Genomic DNA, 16,747 nt, shown 5'->3' on the forward strand with positions numbered 1-16,747 from the left:
GAGATCTTTCAGAGCACAAACGCCATCCTCCATCGCAACGTTTTCACTAAACATATCTGGTGAAAAAAAATTCTACCGATCACACAGCGCGCCATCCACCGACTCCAGGACAGCCCCATCCGAAGCGTCTGGGAAAGAGGCCCCGCATCCACGTGGGCCATGCCCGCCCATACTGAATGCATGCCTGCTCACAATACAACAATTGGAAACAATAAATTGATGAGTTGGGAATTTGACGGTGTGATTGGGTTTTTAAAGCGCTATAGAATTCCTAAATTGGTCCTCTCCGCTACATTTGGAAGGTGGAGGAAGGGAGTACCACGTAATGGGATAGTAACAACAACAATAACAAATACCTCTGCAAGACAGAGTCCTCTGCTGTGTATTGAGAAGCACTAAATACAATACACTTAAATCGTGAGCCAGTCTGTAAGAGTAGTTGTCATGGCTAGATGTCGGAGATCACTGGAACACGATGCGAAATGCAGGAAGATCTGCAGCGGATAGGCACTTGGTGCAGGGAGTGGCAACTGACCCTTAACATAGACAAATGTAATGTATTGCGAATACATAGAAAGAAGGATCCTTTATTGTATGATTATATGATAGCGGAACAAACACTGGTAGTAGTTAGTTCTGCAAAATATCTGGGAGTATGCGTGCGGAACGATTTGAAGTGGAATGATCATATAAAATTAATTGTTGGTAAGGCGGGTACCAGGTTGAGATTCATTGGGAGAGTGCTTAGAAAATGTAGTCCATCAACAAAGGAGGTGGCTTACAAAACACTCTTTCGACCTATACTTGAGTATTGCTCATCAGTGTGGGATCCGTACCAGGTCGGGTTGACGGAGGAGATAGAGAAGATCCAAAGAAGAGCGGCGCGTTTCGTCACCGGGTTATTTGGTAACCGTGATAGCGTTACGGAGATGTTTAGTAAACTCAAGTGGCAGACTCTGCAAGAGAGGCGCTCTGCATCGCGGTGTAGCTTGCTCGCCAGGTTTCGAGAGGGTGCGTTTCTGGATGAGGTATCGAATATATTCCTTCCCCCTACTTATACCTCCCGAAGAGATCACGAATGTAAAATTAGAGAGATTAGAGCGCGCACGGAGGCTTTCAGACAGTCGTTCTTCCCGCGAACCATACGCGACTGGAACAGGAAAGGGAGGTAATGACAGTGGCACGTAAAGTGCCCTCCGCCACACACCGTTGGGTGGCTTGCGGAGTATCAATGTAGATGTAGATGTAGACATCCTGTGCGTTCATGTACCAAGGTCCACGCGCAGCGTGCCAACCTCTCATACACCGCCGGCGCCAATGCTCTGAGGTCAGTGAAAACCACAGCCGCGGCTGCAACCGCAGTCATGGACGCGCGTGTCTGCCGGAGTACACCACCTCCGACCATGGAGGTATCCGGGGATGACTGGAGAGGTAGGAATTCGGATGTTATCAGTACGTCCAGTGCAAGCACACTCCTATATTGAATCTTCTCTCACGCTACACACACGTCCATTTCTATCCCTGCTCACTCAGCACACTGGTCGCATCGCGAGCTCTCGCTACCGCTTACAAGAGCAGACAGGTTGGTGCATTCTTTGTACCTGATAGCCCGTCACAGGCTGAGCTAATCCGTTACATCGGGTCGCCAACACCTCGTGACCGCCCCTGCAGGCAGCCGTGGTGCACAGCGAAACAAACAACTGAGGCTTGTGCGTATACAGTATCCAGTTTAAAAAATCCACTTTACCCACTGTGAGGCAGCGATGTTGTTGACCATACACCTCAAACTTCTCGCGCGAAATGTAGATTTCTCCTCTTTGTATAAGTTATTTTCGAATACAGAAGAAATCAGCGCATATACGTTTTGCCACATTTGTTACGAAAATCGTGTACAACACTATGGCATAGGCTACATTTACTCTAATTTTTTTCTCGTCAGGTAGAAAAAATCTTTTCTTATCTTCCACGTCCTGCATGACAGGAATAGAATATTAAACTCAGTTTTGGCTCATGACGGAGTGCTATGATCTACCTCTATCACAGAATGCCTCCTCACTTTCGAACTCGCTTAAAGGAACCAAATACCTCGCCACATGCGAACTCTCTTAAGGTAGAAGCACAGAAAACGTGTAAATATCAGGTTTATTCTTCATACCACCTCATAAATTCGATAATACATCATACGATGGTTGTCTATCCCTGTGTAGGTGAAATACTGAAATTTCGTTAAAAGATATCGCTGCAACGAAAAAAACGCCTTATTACTGTTCCAACTCAGGACTCATATCCGTGGTATCCTAGAACGTCATTGACATCAAATTGATGGGCTAATTAATTAAATTGATCGTGAGATTCACTTTGCATGGCTGAGTAAGTTTTCTTTTTCGGCAGTGGAATTACACTCACCAGGTAGGTCAAATGGGAATCCCTGGAGGGAAGACGATGTTCTTCTTGGGTAACACTATCGAGAAGCTAACTACATGTTTCTAGTGCTGGCACCATACATTCCACGTAAGGACCGAGCTATTACAAACACGATCACAATGACTATATTACAGTCATCCTGCATAAAAAGTGGTCTTGGTTCTACGGGCACATGTAAGAGTCGGTGATAGTATTCGCTTTCTAGTAGGAAGCCACATACTTGTGGTGGATCCTATGAGACATCTTTTAGTGATTACACCCACTGGTGAATCAAAATCATGCCACTCTCATATCTTGAAACGAGTCACTTTTTTCGAACCTATATGCTAACGATCCTATGCAGCAAAAATCCAGTGTGGTTTTTAAGACGGTCCATCTGGATCTTGTAACTATTCCTCAGGCTTTGCCTCGCCCTCCCTGCAGCTTTACCCATGTGATCGTTCCAGTTTAAGTCGGAACTGAACGGCAGTTGGAGAGCGCTATATCTAAGACTTTCTGCTACCAATGGAGAAACAGGGTGAGCTGAGTTAATGTGACAGGACCGTGTTTTGACCAATCAGTGGAAATGGGAACATGTTGTCATAGGTCAGCCAAATGTGTACAGTGTGTAAGGCGAGGATCAAATGAAGCTTTCTCCAGCAACACTAGATAGTAAAACAGACAGTACGAATGGTTACGGTGGATCGGGAAAACTCCACATCATACAGGAACTGGAGGAAACATGCGGATTTTGCTACTGGGCTGGAGTGTGTCTCCAAACTACATACAGGTATTGTACTCCGAAGAAGGTCTGTGTCTCTGCTATCTATAGATCGTAGCGCTAAATATATCCGAGATCTTTCAGAACACAAACGCCATGCTCCACCGCAACGTTTTCACTAAAAAAATATCTGGTGAAAAAAAATTCTACCGATCATACAGCGCGCCGTCCACCGCCTCCAGGACAGCCCCATCCGCACCGGCTGGGAAAGAGGCCTCGCACCCACGTGGGCCATGCCCGCCCATACTGAATGCATGCGTGCTCACAATACAACAACTGGAAACAATAAATTGATCAGTGGGGAATTTGACATTGCGATTGGGTTTTTAAAGCACTATAGAATTCCTAAATTGGTCCTCTCCGCTACTTTTGGATGGTTGAGGAAGGGAGTATAACTTAATGGGATAGTAACAACAACAGTAACAAATACCTCTGCAAGACAGAGTCCTCTGCGATGTATTGAGAAGCAGTAAACACAATACACGTAAACCACGAGCCAGTCTGTAATAGTAGTTGTCACGCCTAGATGTCGGAGGTCGCCGAATCACTCACACATCCTGTGCGCTCATGTCCCAAGGTCCACGCGCAGCGTGCCAACCTCTCATACGAAGTGCGGCTAGAAAAAAACCGGACTGATGCTGGAAAAAACATTTATTCACAATTATTTACAATTTCATGTTATCTCCTTCAATGTACTCTCCTCCTCGGTCTCTACACCGCTCCATACGAATTTTCCACTGTTCATAGCAATGCTGCAGATCATTTTCGGTAAGTCCATACATTACTTCCGTCGCTTTTTCTTTTACTGCTTCAACAGTCTCAAATCTAGTTCCTTTCAAAGCTGACTTGACTTTAGGGAAAAGAAAAAAGTCACAGGGGGCCAAATCAGGTGAGTAGGGTGGATGATCTAAGATGGGAATGTTGTGTTTTGCCAAAAACGTCTTCACTGACAACGCACTGTGAGCTGGGGCATTGTCTTGGTGAAGGATCCATGACTTTTTTCTCCACAAATCGTTCCGTTTTCTCCGTACTCGCTCACGTAGTAATGCTGATTCACTGTTTGTCCCTCTGGTACCCAATCAATGTGCACAATCCCTTTGATGTCAAAAAAAAAAAAACAATCATCATTGCCTTGAATTTCGATTTTGACATTCGTGGAGAAGCAGCAGTTTTCCAATGCATCGATTGGCGTTTAGTTTCGGGATCGTAAGTAAAAAACCACGATTCATCGCAAGTAATAACATTTTGTAAGAAGGTGGGATAACTTTCAATGTTTTCCAGGATGTCAGAACAAATCATTCTTCGGCGTTCCTTCTGTTCAATTGTGAGACACTTAGGAACCATTTTTGAACACACTTTGTTCATGTTGAAACTTTCATGAAGAATCTGCCTAACACTTTCCTTGTCAACTCCTGTTAACTCAGACACTGCTCTAATTGTTAAACGGCGATCTTGTCGAACAAGTTTACCGATTTTTTCAATGTTTGCATCAGCTTTTGTTGACAATGGTCTGCCAGTGCGAGTGTCATCACTGGTGTCTTCGCGGCCATCTTTAAATCGTTTAAACCACTCAAACACTTGTGTTCGCGATAAACAATCATCGCCGTACACTTGTTGTAACATTACAAACGTTTCACTTGCAGATTTTCCTAGTTTTAAACAAAATTTGATGTTAACACGCTGTTCTTTCTGTACACTCAACATTTTCCGACGCACAGACAAAACGTCAACTACTTAAAACAGACGCCACGGGCAGACTGAGTGCAGGAGGCAGATGAAACTCGAGCAGTAGGCGGAGCGAGAGTCACGTGACAGGCCACGCGACTTTCAGCCTTATTGCATTCGTTTTATTGTTTCACCAGTACTAGTCCGGTTTTTTTCTAGTCACACCTCGTACACCGCCGGCGCCAACGCTCTGAGGTCAGTGAAAACCACAGCCGCAGCTGCAACCGCAGTCATGGACGCGCGTGTCTGCCGGAGTACACCACCTCCGACCATGGAAGTATCCGGGGATGATTGGAGAGGTAGGAATTCGGATGTTATCAGTACGTCCAGTGCACGCACACTCCTATATTGAATCTTCTCTCACGCTACACGCACGTCCATTTCTATCCCTGCTCACTCAGCACACTGGTCGCATCGCGAGCTCTCGCTACCGCTTACAAGAGCAGACAGGTCGGTGCATTCTTTGTAGCTAACTGCCCATCACAGGCTGAGCTAATCCGTTACATCGGGTCGCCAACACCTCGTGACCGCCCCTGCAGGCAGCCGTGGTGCACAGCGAAACAAACAACTGAGGCTTGTGCGTATACAGTATCCAGTTTAAAAAATCCACTTTACCCACTGTGAGGCGGCTATGTTGTTGACCATACACCTCAAATTTCTCACGCGAAATGTAGATTTCTCCTCTTTGTACAAGTTATTTTCGAAGACAGAAGAAATCAGCGCATATACGTTTTGCCACATTTGTTACGAAAATCGTGTACAACACTATGGCATAGGCTACATTTACTCTAATTTTTTTCTCGTCAGGTAGAAAAAATCTTTTCTTATCTTCCACGTCCTGCATGACAGGAATAGAATATTAAACTCAGTTTTGGCTCATGACGGAGTGCTATGATCTACCTCTATCACAGAATGCCTCCTCACTTTCGAACTCGCTTAAAGGAACCAAATACCTCGCCACATGCGAACTCTCTCAAGGTAGAAGCACAGAAAACTTGTAAATATCAGGTTTATTCTTCATACCACCTCATAAATTCGATAATACATCATACGATGGTTGTCTATCCCTGTGTAGGTGAAATATTGAAATTTCGTTAAAAGACATCGCTGCAACGGAAGAAAACGCTTTATTACTGCTCCAACTCAAGACTCATATCCGTGGTACCCTATGCATCGCTTCCAGCACCTCATTGACATCAAATTGAAGGGCAAATTAATTAAATTGATCGTGAGAGTCTCTTTGTACGGCTGAGTAAGTTTTCTTTTTCGGCAGTGGGGTTACACTCATTAGGTAGGTCAAACGGGAATTCCTGGAGGGAAGACGATGTTCTTCTTGGGGAACACTATCGAGAAGCTAACGGCAGGTTTCTAGTGCTGGCACCATACATTTCACGTAAGACCCGAGCTATTACAAACACGATCACAATGACTATATTAAAATCATCCCGCATAAAAAGTGGTCTTGGCTCTACAGGCACATGCAAGAGTCGGTGATAGTATTACGCTTTCTGGTAGAAAGCCACATACTTGTGGTGGATCCTATGAGACATCTTTTAATGATTACCTCTACTGGTGAATCGAAATCGTGCCACTCTCATATCTTGAAACGACTCACTTTTTTCGAACCTATATGCTAACAATCCTATGCAGCAAAAATCCAGTGTGGTTTTTAAGACGGTCCATCTGGATCTTGTAACTATTCCTCAGGCTTTGCCTCGCCCTCCCTGCAGCTTTACCCATGTGATCGTTCCAGTTTAAGTCGGAACTGAACGGCAGTTGGAGAGCGCTATATCTAAGACTTTCTGCTACCAATGGAGAAACAGGGTGAGCTGAGTTAATGTGACAGGACCGTGTTTTGACCAATCAGTGGAAATGGGAACATGTTGTCATAGGTCAGCCAAATGTGTACAGTGTGTAAGGCGAGGATCAAATGAAGCTTTCTCCAGCAACACTAGATAGTAAAACAGACAGTACGAATGGTTACGGTGGTGTTTCTTATCGGGAAAATTCCACACCATACAGGAACTGGAGGAAACATGCGGATTTTGCTACTGGGCTGGAGTGTGTCTCCAACTACATACAGGTACTATGGTCCGAAGAAAGTCTGTGTCTCTCAGGGTGAGGTGATCCGTGTCTGTCACCCAAGCATTCTCTCCCTTCTTGTTATTTAGTACCATCCAACAGAAAAAAACTACGAACTATAAAAACTCTGCAAACGCCACACGATAGAGAACTCCATAAGATATTACCACATCCCTGTCTTCTGATATATCGGGAACAAATACTGTCTGTGTGATGGCACTGACCATATGTGGCGATCTCATTAAATATGCAGGTACTGGTCCACTGGAGCAGGTGGCTAGTGATCGAAGTTGCTTCAACAGACCAGTGTAAAGTTTACCTACGTGTGCTGTAGGAGCACCATATACCGCAGACTATCAGTTGCAAGAGAGGGTTCCTGTGTTGTTGTCCGATACATCTGCTTTTTTGCAATAACACATCGAAGCAGTGTATGACTACAGCTTTGTACACCACCATACATTTTGTTTCTCCACTTCAACATTGAGGTCTGTGTCGGGTCCTAAACTGACATTAATTCGTATCAATCCAATTGCTATCACAGAAGACTGGACATTGCACAGTGTAAATTATACTGCTGCTCCCACTATACGCAGGATGATTGAAATAAAAGACATAGGCAGTATTTCTTATTGACAAAAAAATGCTGAAAAAATGCTGAACATATGGAAATTGGAAAAGTTTGCAGCATTGTGGGACTTCTGTATTTAAACTCATCTTTCACAGTGATAGGGTAGCAGATGTCTAGGTGTTCCATTTCGAATAATCCCTCTCATATGGCGGTCATGTACGCAATCACTGTTTTGGTACAGGCTATCCCCAGAAGGTGCTTCCCACACCAAGACTCGCTCTCCATCTCAGACAAGCGATGTCGGTCAGTCATTATGTGGTAATCAACAGTGTACCAGTGGATGGTTGGGATGGAAAAGACACTGTCCATCTGCTGTAATAAGCATCACAGTTGATAATGCTATCAATTTTAAAAATTTTACCAGTTTTTCCTTAATTTCAGTGCCGACCAACAGCATACTTCCTAATTTCTGTATCACTGCTAAACCACCACTCCACTACTTTGCACGTACCGTGTACTAGATTGCGAATGGAGATAGATGAGCGTGCAGTATGTTCATTCATGGTTAATTCTCTAACATCAAAGTATATCAGAGAGCGTCCTGTATCGATCTAAATATTTCTAGCACTTCGATCATAGGGCATAATTTACGATTACGGTGGCCCATCTTTCCCTATGCAGTTGGGAGTCACAGAGCACTCTCGCATTCTTAGGATAAAGTTAGAGATTGAAAGATGTCCCTGCACTGTCTTTGAACAACCCTCCCTGTAACACTGTCCTCGATTTAATTTGGAACAGATCAGATGTAGGGGGTACTATACCCGCTAGATTTCACGTCTCGTGAAGGAACAGAGCAAGCCGAGTCCGTAACTACTGTTCAGCAAAGACTGTTCCACAGCAGTCTTACTCACGGCACCCACCCAAGTGCACAAGATCTCACCAGATGCTTACATGTCGAGGAGGTTAGCACCTCTTATCGGTATAAAGTATTTATGAGAGTGTAGTTATAATATAACAGACGGTCAAGAAGGAATGTGTGGCTCATGCATGATGGATCTCCAGACGGACGTAGTTTGAAACATTTTACGTAATTCAACTGTGCTATCAATTCTGAAGTATTGTTGTGGTGTTTGGTGTCCACATCAAGAAGATATGGGAAAGAGAGAAATGATCATGGGACATAAACATATTCCAAAGGCTAATAAACTGTTCTGCACTTAAAACACGCTATAATGCTAGAGTAGTGCGATTTCTGACCTACTTGGCGTGTAGGGGGCGGAGGTTGAAGGGACCAAATAGGCGTGTGGAATGCAACGCTTTCAATCTTCCAATGCAAGAAATATATTTTCAGCGCATGGCATACATTATTCCTGCATATTTCTCTATGATATACTATGGTGGCAAACTGTAAAGTGATAAAACCACTACCTTGTCCAGCAAAGAAAACATCGATTCTTTGTAGCACAAACACTATATAGGTTTCCAGAGGTGTATGACGCCTGCTGTTTACAAAGTTCAAGCCCAAATATGGTCCAGAAATTATGATATGCTTACAATAGTCCTATAAAATGCTCTCCGGCAGCCGAAAATGCGTACGAAGAAGAAGTGACATCTTACGAGGAAATACACCACAATTACTAACCAGAGGAAACGTAACAGTCTTATCGCAGTTCACCACCGCCCCTGGTAATCTTCCTCTTACATACAGAAATCTTGACGCCATGTCTCTAGAAAGCCTCCTCTCTCCACTATTAAGGTGTGTATACGTAGCATCAGTCTACTCTCCTCCTCCTCCAGAACACGCATTTTTATTGATTGTGCTCGGAACTCATTTCATGGTAATTTTCTCTAATTTTATGTACCTCAGTTAGTTTCCGTAATTTTACCAGGTTTTCGCGATTTGACATATTTTATCGTATCTTCCTCAAATTTGCACATCTCACATAAATTCTTCGTTATTATACCAGGTTGTCCTCGAATTTTACCGACTTTATGTCATTTTTCATGTTATTTATAAAGTTTCCATATTATATGTTCATATTCCTGGCATACCCATGTGCTATTTGATTTTCTACGACAAAATTTGGGCATCCTATACACCAATCTTCTAAAAAGGCCTAAAACTTTCCCTCACCCTGATGATCCACATGCAATTATTTTGGATAGGACGAACATGAAAAGTACAGTAACAGTCACTTCGTACCTATATGAAACTGAAAATTCGATTTATGTCCAAGTTGTGACAGAGAAATGGAATATCTTGCCTAAATCTTCGTTCGTCTAGAGGAGGGTACCAAACAGACTTTTCATCGATGGAGGTGTTTCATCACACATCAGCTGCAAGTCCTCTGCTGACAGTGGCATGAAGAGGTTTGCTGTTAACGATCGTAGGTAGATAGTGCTCTAAGTCACACACAGAACTCGCAATTGTATACGAGTCGATCGTAAGTTATACCACACAACTGATACACCCCGAGAGAATAACGAAAAAAAAGGTTAAACGCGTGATAAATTACCCACAGGAACGTCTCCCTCTCTCTAGAATGTATCATCAGTCTACCATTAAATCATACCTCTTTACAACCCCTCTCAAACGATCACTCCATCTACTTTCTATGATCCTTTAACGCACTTGCATGTCAGTTCAGAGGCAGATGGCTCTCTTTTCCGGGAAAGCAAGAAAGACAGCAGCCAGTTTGCATGTATCACTATTACCTCAACAGACATACAGTAGAACGTTGTTAAAAAAACTATACAGCAACTGTCCTGTAAGACATATGTTAATGGACACCGCATGGTTGTGATTGGTGGAGAGTACAGTGAAGCACACTATAAATACTTATTATGGGGGTTTAAAACAACTAAACATTCCTGCACAGGGTCAAACACGCGATCCATTCTGTAGTTGTGTATTGCAGTGATCCCACCTGGTAATACAACGCTCTTTAGCTAAGGACACTTAATAAAAATTTATAAGTTGTTTATCGACAACTTTGTGGTCACGCCTGGGCTTGTGATCTAATGAATAAAGGGTGTTTTAGAAGTTCTGAGGTGTGGGGTTGATCTGTTATTCTGTTATTCTGCGCAACGGATTAATCTGAGATGTACCCTTTACCCTGTGGCTCCTGCAAGATGCAATTTCCACCCCCACACTACTACAGAAGTCAGATAGACGCTCCTAACGTTCTAAAGAGAAATGGCTGAAAAACTTTCAGCAATAAATATCCTCTGGAGTCGTCCGCTGTAAGGAAATGACACAAAAATTCACAAAATTTCTTACATAACTAGTGGGATACTTGGGTACTGGAGTAGTGCTAGTTCGTGTAAGAACAACATGAAACTAACGAAAGTTATTATTTATTTTGCAAAAATTCTGAGAAATCACAATGACACTTTTAGTTATGAATTGAACAAGTTATATCCTGGTTCTTTTCGGAATGTGAAGTTACCTTTCAAGGATAGGATTCGCTAATGAAATTTCTACACAAAGTTTAAGGTACTTGTTGCCTTGGCAGAATGGCTGAGAGGCGCGCCGACTCAACTTGAATAATTATTCTTTAGAATGTTGCTAGGTACGTCAAGGCTGTCGCGTATGAAATGCAGTGAAGTGTACTGTTGTGGAGGAAATAGGGGGCTCGCAATAGCTGTAGCGCACAATACCGTAACCTGCGATGACTGCTGTCTGCGCCGCTCACTGCTGGCAAATAAGATAACTCTCGTTCTATCCGGATTGATCTTCGCCAATCAAACTCTCCCTATACGTTGATGAAGTCAAGGATTCCTATTCGCCCCTAGTCTAACTATTGGCGTGGTACACCGGTCAGATAACCGGTCCACCGTGATGCAACTCAAAATTCGCTTGCAGGTGTTAACTATAACTCTGTCCGTTCACACCGCGCAATAAGTGTGTCGGCCAACATAGTGAACAACGCTTAATCGCAAGGACTCAATATAGAGTCGCCCTTTGATTTGCTCTCGACAGAGGTGCTCTCCCAGTGAAGTACTGAGGAGAGACTTGTTCCTTGCTCTTTCGAGTCCACATACGAGCGCGCACGCTCTCATTGTGTGTTCTCGCTCCAAGAGCGACAACGGAATGGCGCCTCTCCACGCCAGACGTGAAGGGGTATATCTTTCGGTCTCTTCCATTATTGCTTCAGCTTAAGGCGTCAGAAATATCGTCTGACAATCAGCATTGCTCTTCTAAAACGGGAGAATGACGTTTCGTTTAAGGCGACCAATCCGGAAACCTATAGCTTTGGCGTTTGGCGTTTGCTGTCTCCCTGTGAAAATCTCTGAAACTACGTGTTATGTGTAAAGAATGCATAGGCTGGCCGCTCCCACACAATGTAGCGGAATTTGCTTTTAAGCTGAACACGGGGTTGTTCCCCCTTTTCACTCAGGCCTACACTGTCCGCTACGGGTGGTCACCGGCCGACATGGGCTGGGTCGTCCTCTGAAGGGCCTGGCGTCCCGTTGTGTGGCCTCTCCCCGAACTAACAGCCTCTGTGACCGTCGTGTCTGGAATGTATGTGTGCATGCCAGCCTCGATTATTTCAACCACGGTGCACTCACTTGTCAATTGCATATCGTTTACATGAATTCATACAACATTGACTTTATTTTATTGAGTTTGGGTTCGACTGAAGCGTCTTGATGTGCGGAACATGATTGTGAGGGCGGAATATGTAAGCAATGAAGGTCAGGAGACCACGACGTCTTACAAAGTGATGGTCAATATTCAGGGATATGACAAGAATGATCATTCGAAACGAAAAAGTCAAGTAAACGTAGGCTCTAAAACACATAGTTTAAGAGTTATAATAAATTCTTAATCTCCCATACTGTGAAACGAATTTCGTCTACTTCAAGCTCTTTGCTTTCCATATTTTGAGAAGTGGTAGTATGGACCAAAACAAGAAAAAAAGTCTAGTAAACATGTACTCTAAGATGCATACATTAAAAGTTATGAGAACTTGTTGATTAGAAGAGTTGTGTTTCAAAGTAGCGAAGATGAACAGGTGCTCATAGCTCTTAACGCATGGATTTTAGAGCAGGTGATTATTGGACCTTTTTTTCTTGTTTTGATGCATTGTACCACTTCCTAAACTATGGAAAGCAAAGAGCTTGCACTAGAAAAGATTTGTTTCACAGTATCGAAGATCAAGAATTGCCCATGGCTCTTAAGGCACGCGTTTTAGAGCCCATGTTTGCTTGACTTTTTTGTTTAGAATGATAATTCCTGCCATATCCCTGAATATTGACCATCACTTCTGAAACATCCTGTATAAGTTTATTACTCTACATTCGGTGGCTGTCCACATGAAACACTCTGTTCCAACCATCTTATCGCTCTTGACGAAAAATATTTGTTTCCCTGCTTCCCAGTGCTTCCATGTCAACTTTTTCTCGTATGCTTCTTGCTGTCACATACTCGTTCCCATGTACAAGAATTTTCCTGCACCAAGCAGAAGACATGTAAGTACTCCCTCATTCACCCGCAATTTCCCCCGCATTTGGGTGTATTTTTCCTCAATTTATACGTTTTTTCCGCCATTTTCACAATTTTATCGAATTTAGGTCACTTCTGCCCATACGATAATGACGTCACTTCGCGCTACGCATTCTAGAACTGCTTATAAATGTAGTATATTTATCAACACCTAGCGCTAATGCGCTATCTTTCTGCTCAGACGGCATGTTATAGCACTGTATTCGAATGCATCCACTCACCTCCAGTCCATATTATATAGTTGCAGAGCGCTTGCTCTGTATTCTTTAGGTCTGTGCCTGTACGTGTGTCGCAGATGGCTCCCATGACCCAGAGTAGACCCCAGTTCATGTTCAAGTGTGGATCCGCAGCGTGTTATATCTGGAGCAATGTTCGGATGCGGATCCACATTATGCCACGCCCGGGATAGGGTTTGGAAGTGGATCTGCCGCGCTTTATGTCTGGAGATGTGTTCTATGTCCGAAGTTGGATTCACCAGCAGGAGGACGAGACTGAGGCATGATTTCAACAGCATCCTCCATTTCCAGAGACTGACGTGACATTGTCAATATGCAGTGGACTAGTTGGTGGGCAGCAGATGAATTATCATTCAGCCCAATAGGAAAGGCATGTACGGTAAAGATGATTGGCAAAACTTCCACAGCCTCAAGTCGAAAAGCTCGAATAATGTTGTTACATTCGCCCACGTACACAAACCTTGAAAGTTGGCTCCCAAATACTGACTGCTGTTGACCCTACGATGTTGTTTCAACGAATGTGCTTAGCGAAACAGTCTGCCGAAGATCTGAAGCACGTTTTCAACCATGAACTGGAACTGAATCCATTATCATTGTTCAACTAAGATGAATGACGAAAGGGAACTAAATGCTTTCAAGCTATCAGCCGTTTCCACAGGATTACAAAATAAAATTGTTTTCTGGATGGAAGATTCCTTCTTCACAAAGTTGCGTGGGACAAGCATGAATCTTTTGGTTTCATCTGCAAAAAGTACGTCAGCTTCGTCAGCTGGCACTACGGATCTACAGTGATTATTGTGTTCGATAGGTATCCAAGTCAGGTGAATCAGCGAGGCACTAAATGCGCAGAAAGAGCTTGGCATTTGAAGTGAAGACTTCAGCCGATATAATGTTTGATGAGATTACACAACTAGCTGTTTCCCAGGGGAAGTTCTTGGGAAATGAAACGAATAAGAGCCGCCTCATTCAGATATTGAGAAAACATCTGGAAGAATCCTCCATTCAAGTACTGGACGCAGCAGAGGACGCTGATTTACTGATTGTGACAACAGCTTGTTCTCAGTCACCCAGATTCGACACTGTGCTTGTGGTCAGTGGGGATATTGACGTCCTAGTCATCATGTATGGGGCTCCCAGCAATGCCACATACAATAACATGTACCTACTGCAACAAGGAAAGAAGGAGCAAACTGACACGTACTGTGTAGTCTCATTGACAGTACCCCAGCACTGAGGGAAGCTGCTGTGGTGTTCTACAAGGCATCTGGAACTCCAGCAGACATCAGCAGAGCTGGGAAGGAGATCCTGATCACAATGTGCGGCACCAGAAGAACAACCGACTGCAGCATAAATGATCTGAGGTATCATCTAAAAAGATGAAGATGTCAACAGAGATGAAGTTCGTCTTGCCCTGACTTCCTTCAGCACTCGCCACTGCGGACCTGCACAGTTACAGAGCATTCCTTCATGTTCGGTGGTGGATGGGAAACACGCTAGACCCACTTGAATGGGGCTGGAGACAGGACAGCAGGTATGCGTTTTAGGGCCTATGTTGTGCACCTGCAAAAAGGGATGCACTAGTGCATGTACTTGCCGCAAATCAGACCTCAAGTGTGCAACTGTGTGCAAGAACTGTGTGATGAGGTTTTGCACAAATGAATCGAACTCGACAAAGACTTGGACGGCGGCCTCGATTAGGAGGAAGATGAGGATGAGCCTGATAAGGAACTTTGGGGCAAGGAAGTTGAGGAGGAAGAGCCTGACGATGACCAACCTGAAGCAGCAAATAACGCCAATCAGCCTGAGGAAGAAGAGCCTAAACTGGGACCATAAAAACGACCAAAATTGTAAATATTTCCATTATCTATGTAATTATTGTAAGCATTCCTGTAAATAAATGTTATTCCTAACCTTTTATGTAATGTTGGAATTAAAATTAGATAAATAAGTTATATTTCCTGTATTTTAAGCCATAAATAAAATGATTTTTGTAAGTATTTACTTAACTATCTCTTTCCCGATAACTTTTTTTATAATATGTATGTACCCACTGCATTTAGAAAGAGGCATTAGATATGTACGTAGGGAACAAGAGACCAGCTGTACGTGACAAACTCGTGAAAAACGTACATTCTAAATTTTAGGAACAGGTCAAAGTTATGCAATACTTAGATTTTAAAATTTTCACAAAATTCCTTAAAACAGATTTAAAAAGCATCCAGATGGTATAATATAGCCTTAAAATGAAGTTCGAATTGATTCCCATACTGAAAGACATAAAAAATTGCGAAAATCGGATGTGTGAATTTAAAGTTTTCCTCAGTTTTGTTTTATGGGTCGAAAAAAAATTCAAAATTGGCCCAATTTCGAAGAATTGGTGCTTCTTGAATTCACGGATTGATGCTTTACAACTTTTAAGCCGGGGGGTACCGACAAAATTTGATGCTGGAAAGCTACAGCACATTTAAAGTGGGTAAAACACAGTTTTTGGTAAAGTCGGAAAAATTTGCTGTTTTTTGGGTCCCCATAAAAATCAAACTACTGGATTAATCTGCAAATTTTTTCTTGTAATCGACGCAGGATTTTATCCTCTTTATTTTACCATCGAACGGTATTTCCAAAATGTGGACCGTTTTCGGGTTATAAGCGAAAAACTGGAAAAAGTTCGAAAATTTCGAGGTTTCTCGGCCACCAAAAGTTGTCCTCCCCCACTTTCGAGGTCGACCAGGTCCAATTAGTGAGAGAGGAAATGCTTCAACTGTTCAGTGTACAGAAGATTGCAGGAAGGGATATTGGGTACTAAGAAAAAATATAAACCATCTAGATAGTCTCAGTCATTTAAGTGTCTTCCTTTATGGTCAAATAGTGAAGACAGAGAACGGCAAATTAACCAAGATTTTGAAGAAATGGATAATAGCTGTAGTTTAAGTAGCAGTTCAAATGATAACAGTAGAGGAATGATATTCGAATCAAAACAAACTGATATGGTTAGTACTAAAAATGTGGGGGTTATTACAAAGAATGGAGATGTAAATATTAACACAGGTAAGGATGTTTAAATAGGAAGTGTACAGATAGTGAATGAAACGTTAGAGAAAATAAATGATTTGGAGCAGGAAGCTGATGTAAAAGGAGAAGGTGAGTCATTTGCGATTAGTAATAGTGAAAATGAAAAACAATTAGTTAAGACAGATGATTTTATCGAGGACTAAACTGTGAATAAGTGTGAAACTAGTGTGTGTGGTTTTATTGAGCAGAGAGTTATCGATATGAATGTTGATATCTTGCGTGATGTGGAAGCGGAATGTACACAATGAATGATGTTCTTGGCAGAGTAGATTACAGTGTGGATGAGCTTCAGTTTGAAGGTAAATGAAGAACTTTAGCAGAGGACAGTGGTATGGATGATCTTCATATATCTAAAGCTTAAGTAATGAAGACTG

This window comes from Schistocerca americana, chromosome X, assembly GCF_021461395.2.
Source record: "Schistocerca americana isolate TAMUIC-IGC-003095 chromosome X, iqSchAmer2.1, whole genome shotgun sequence".
NCBI lineage: Eukaryota > Metazoa > Arthropoda > Insecta > Orthoptera > Acrididae > Schistocerca > Schistocerca americana.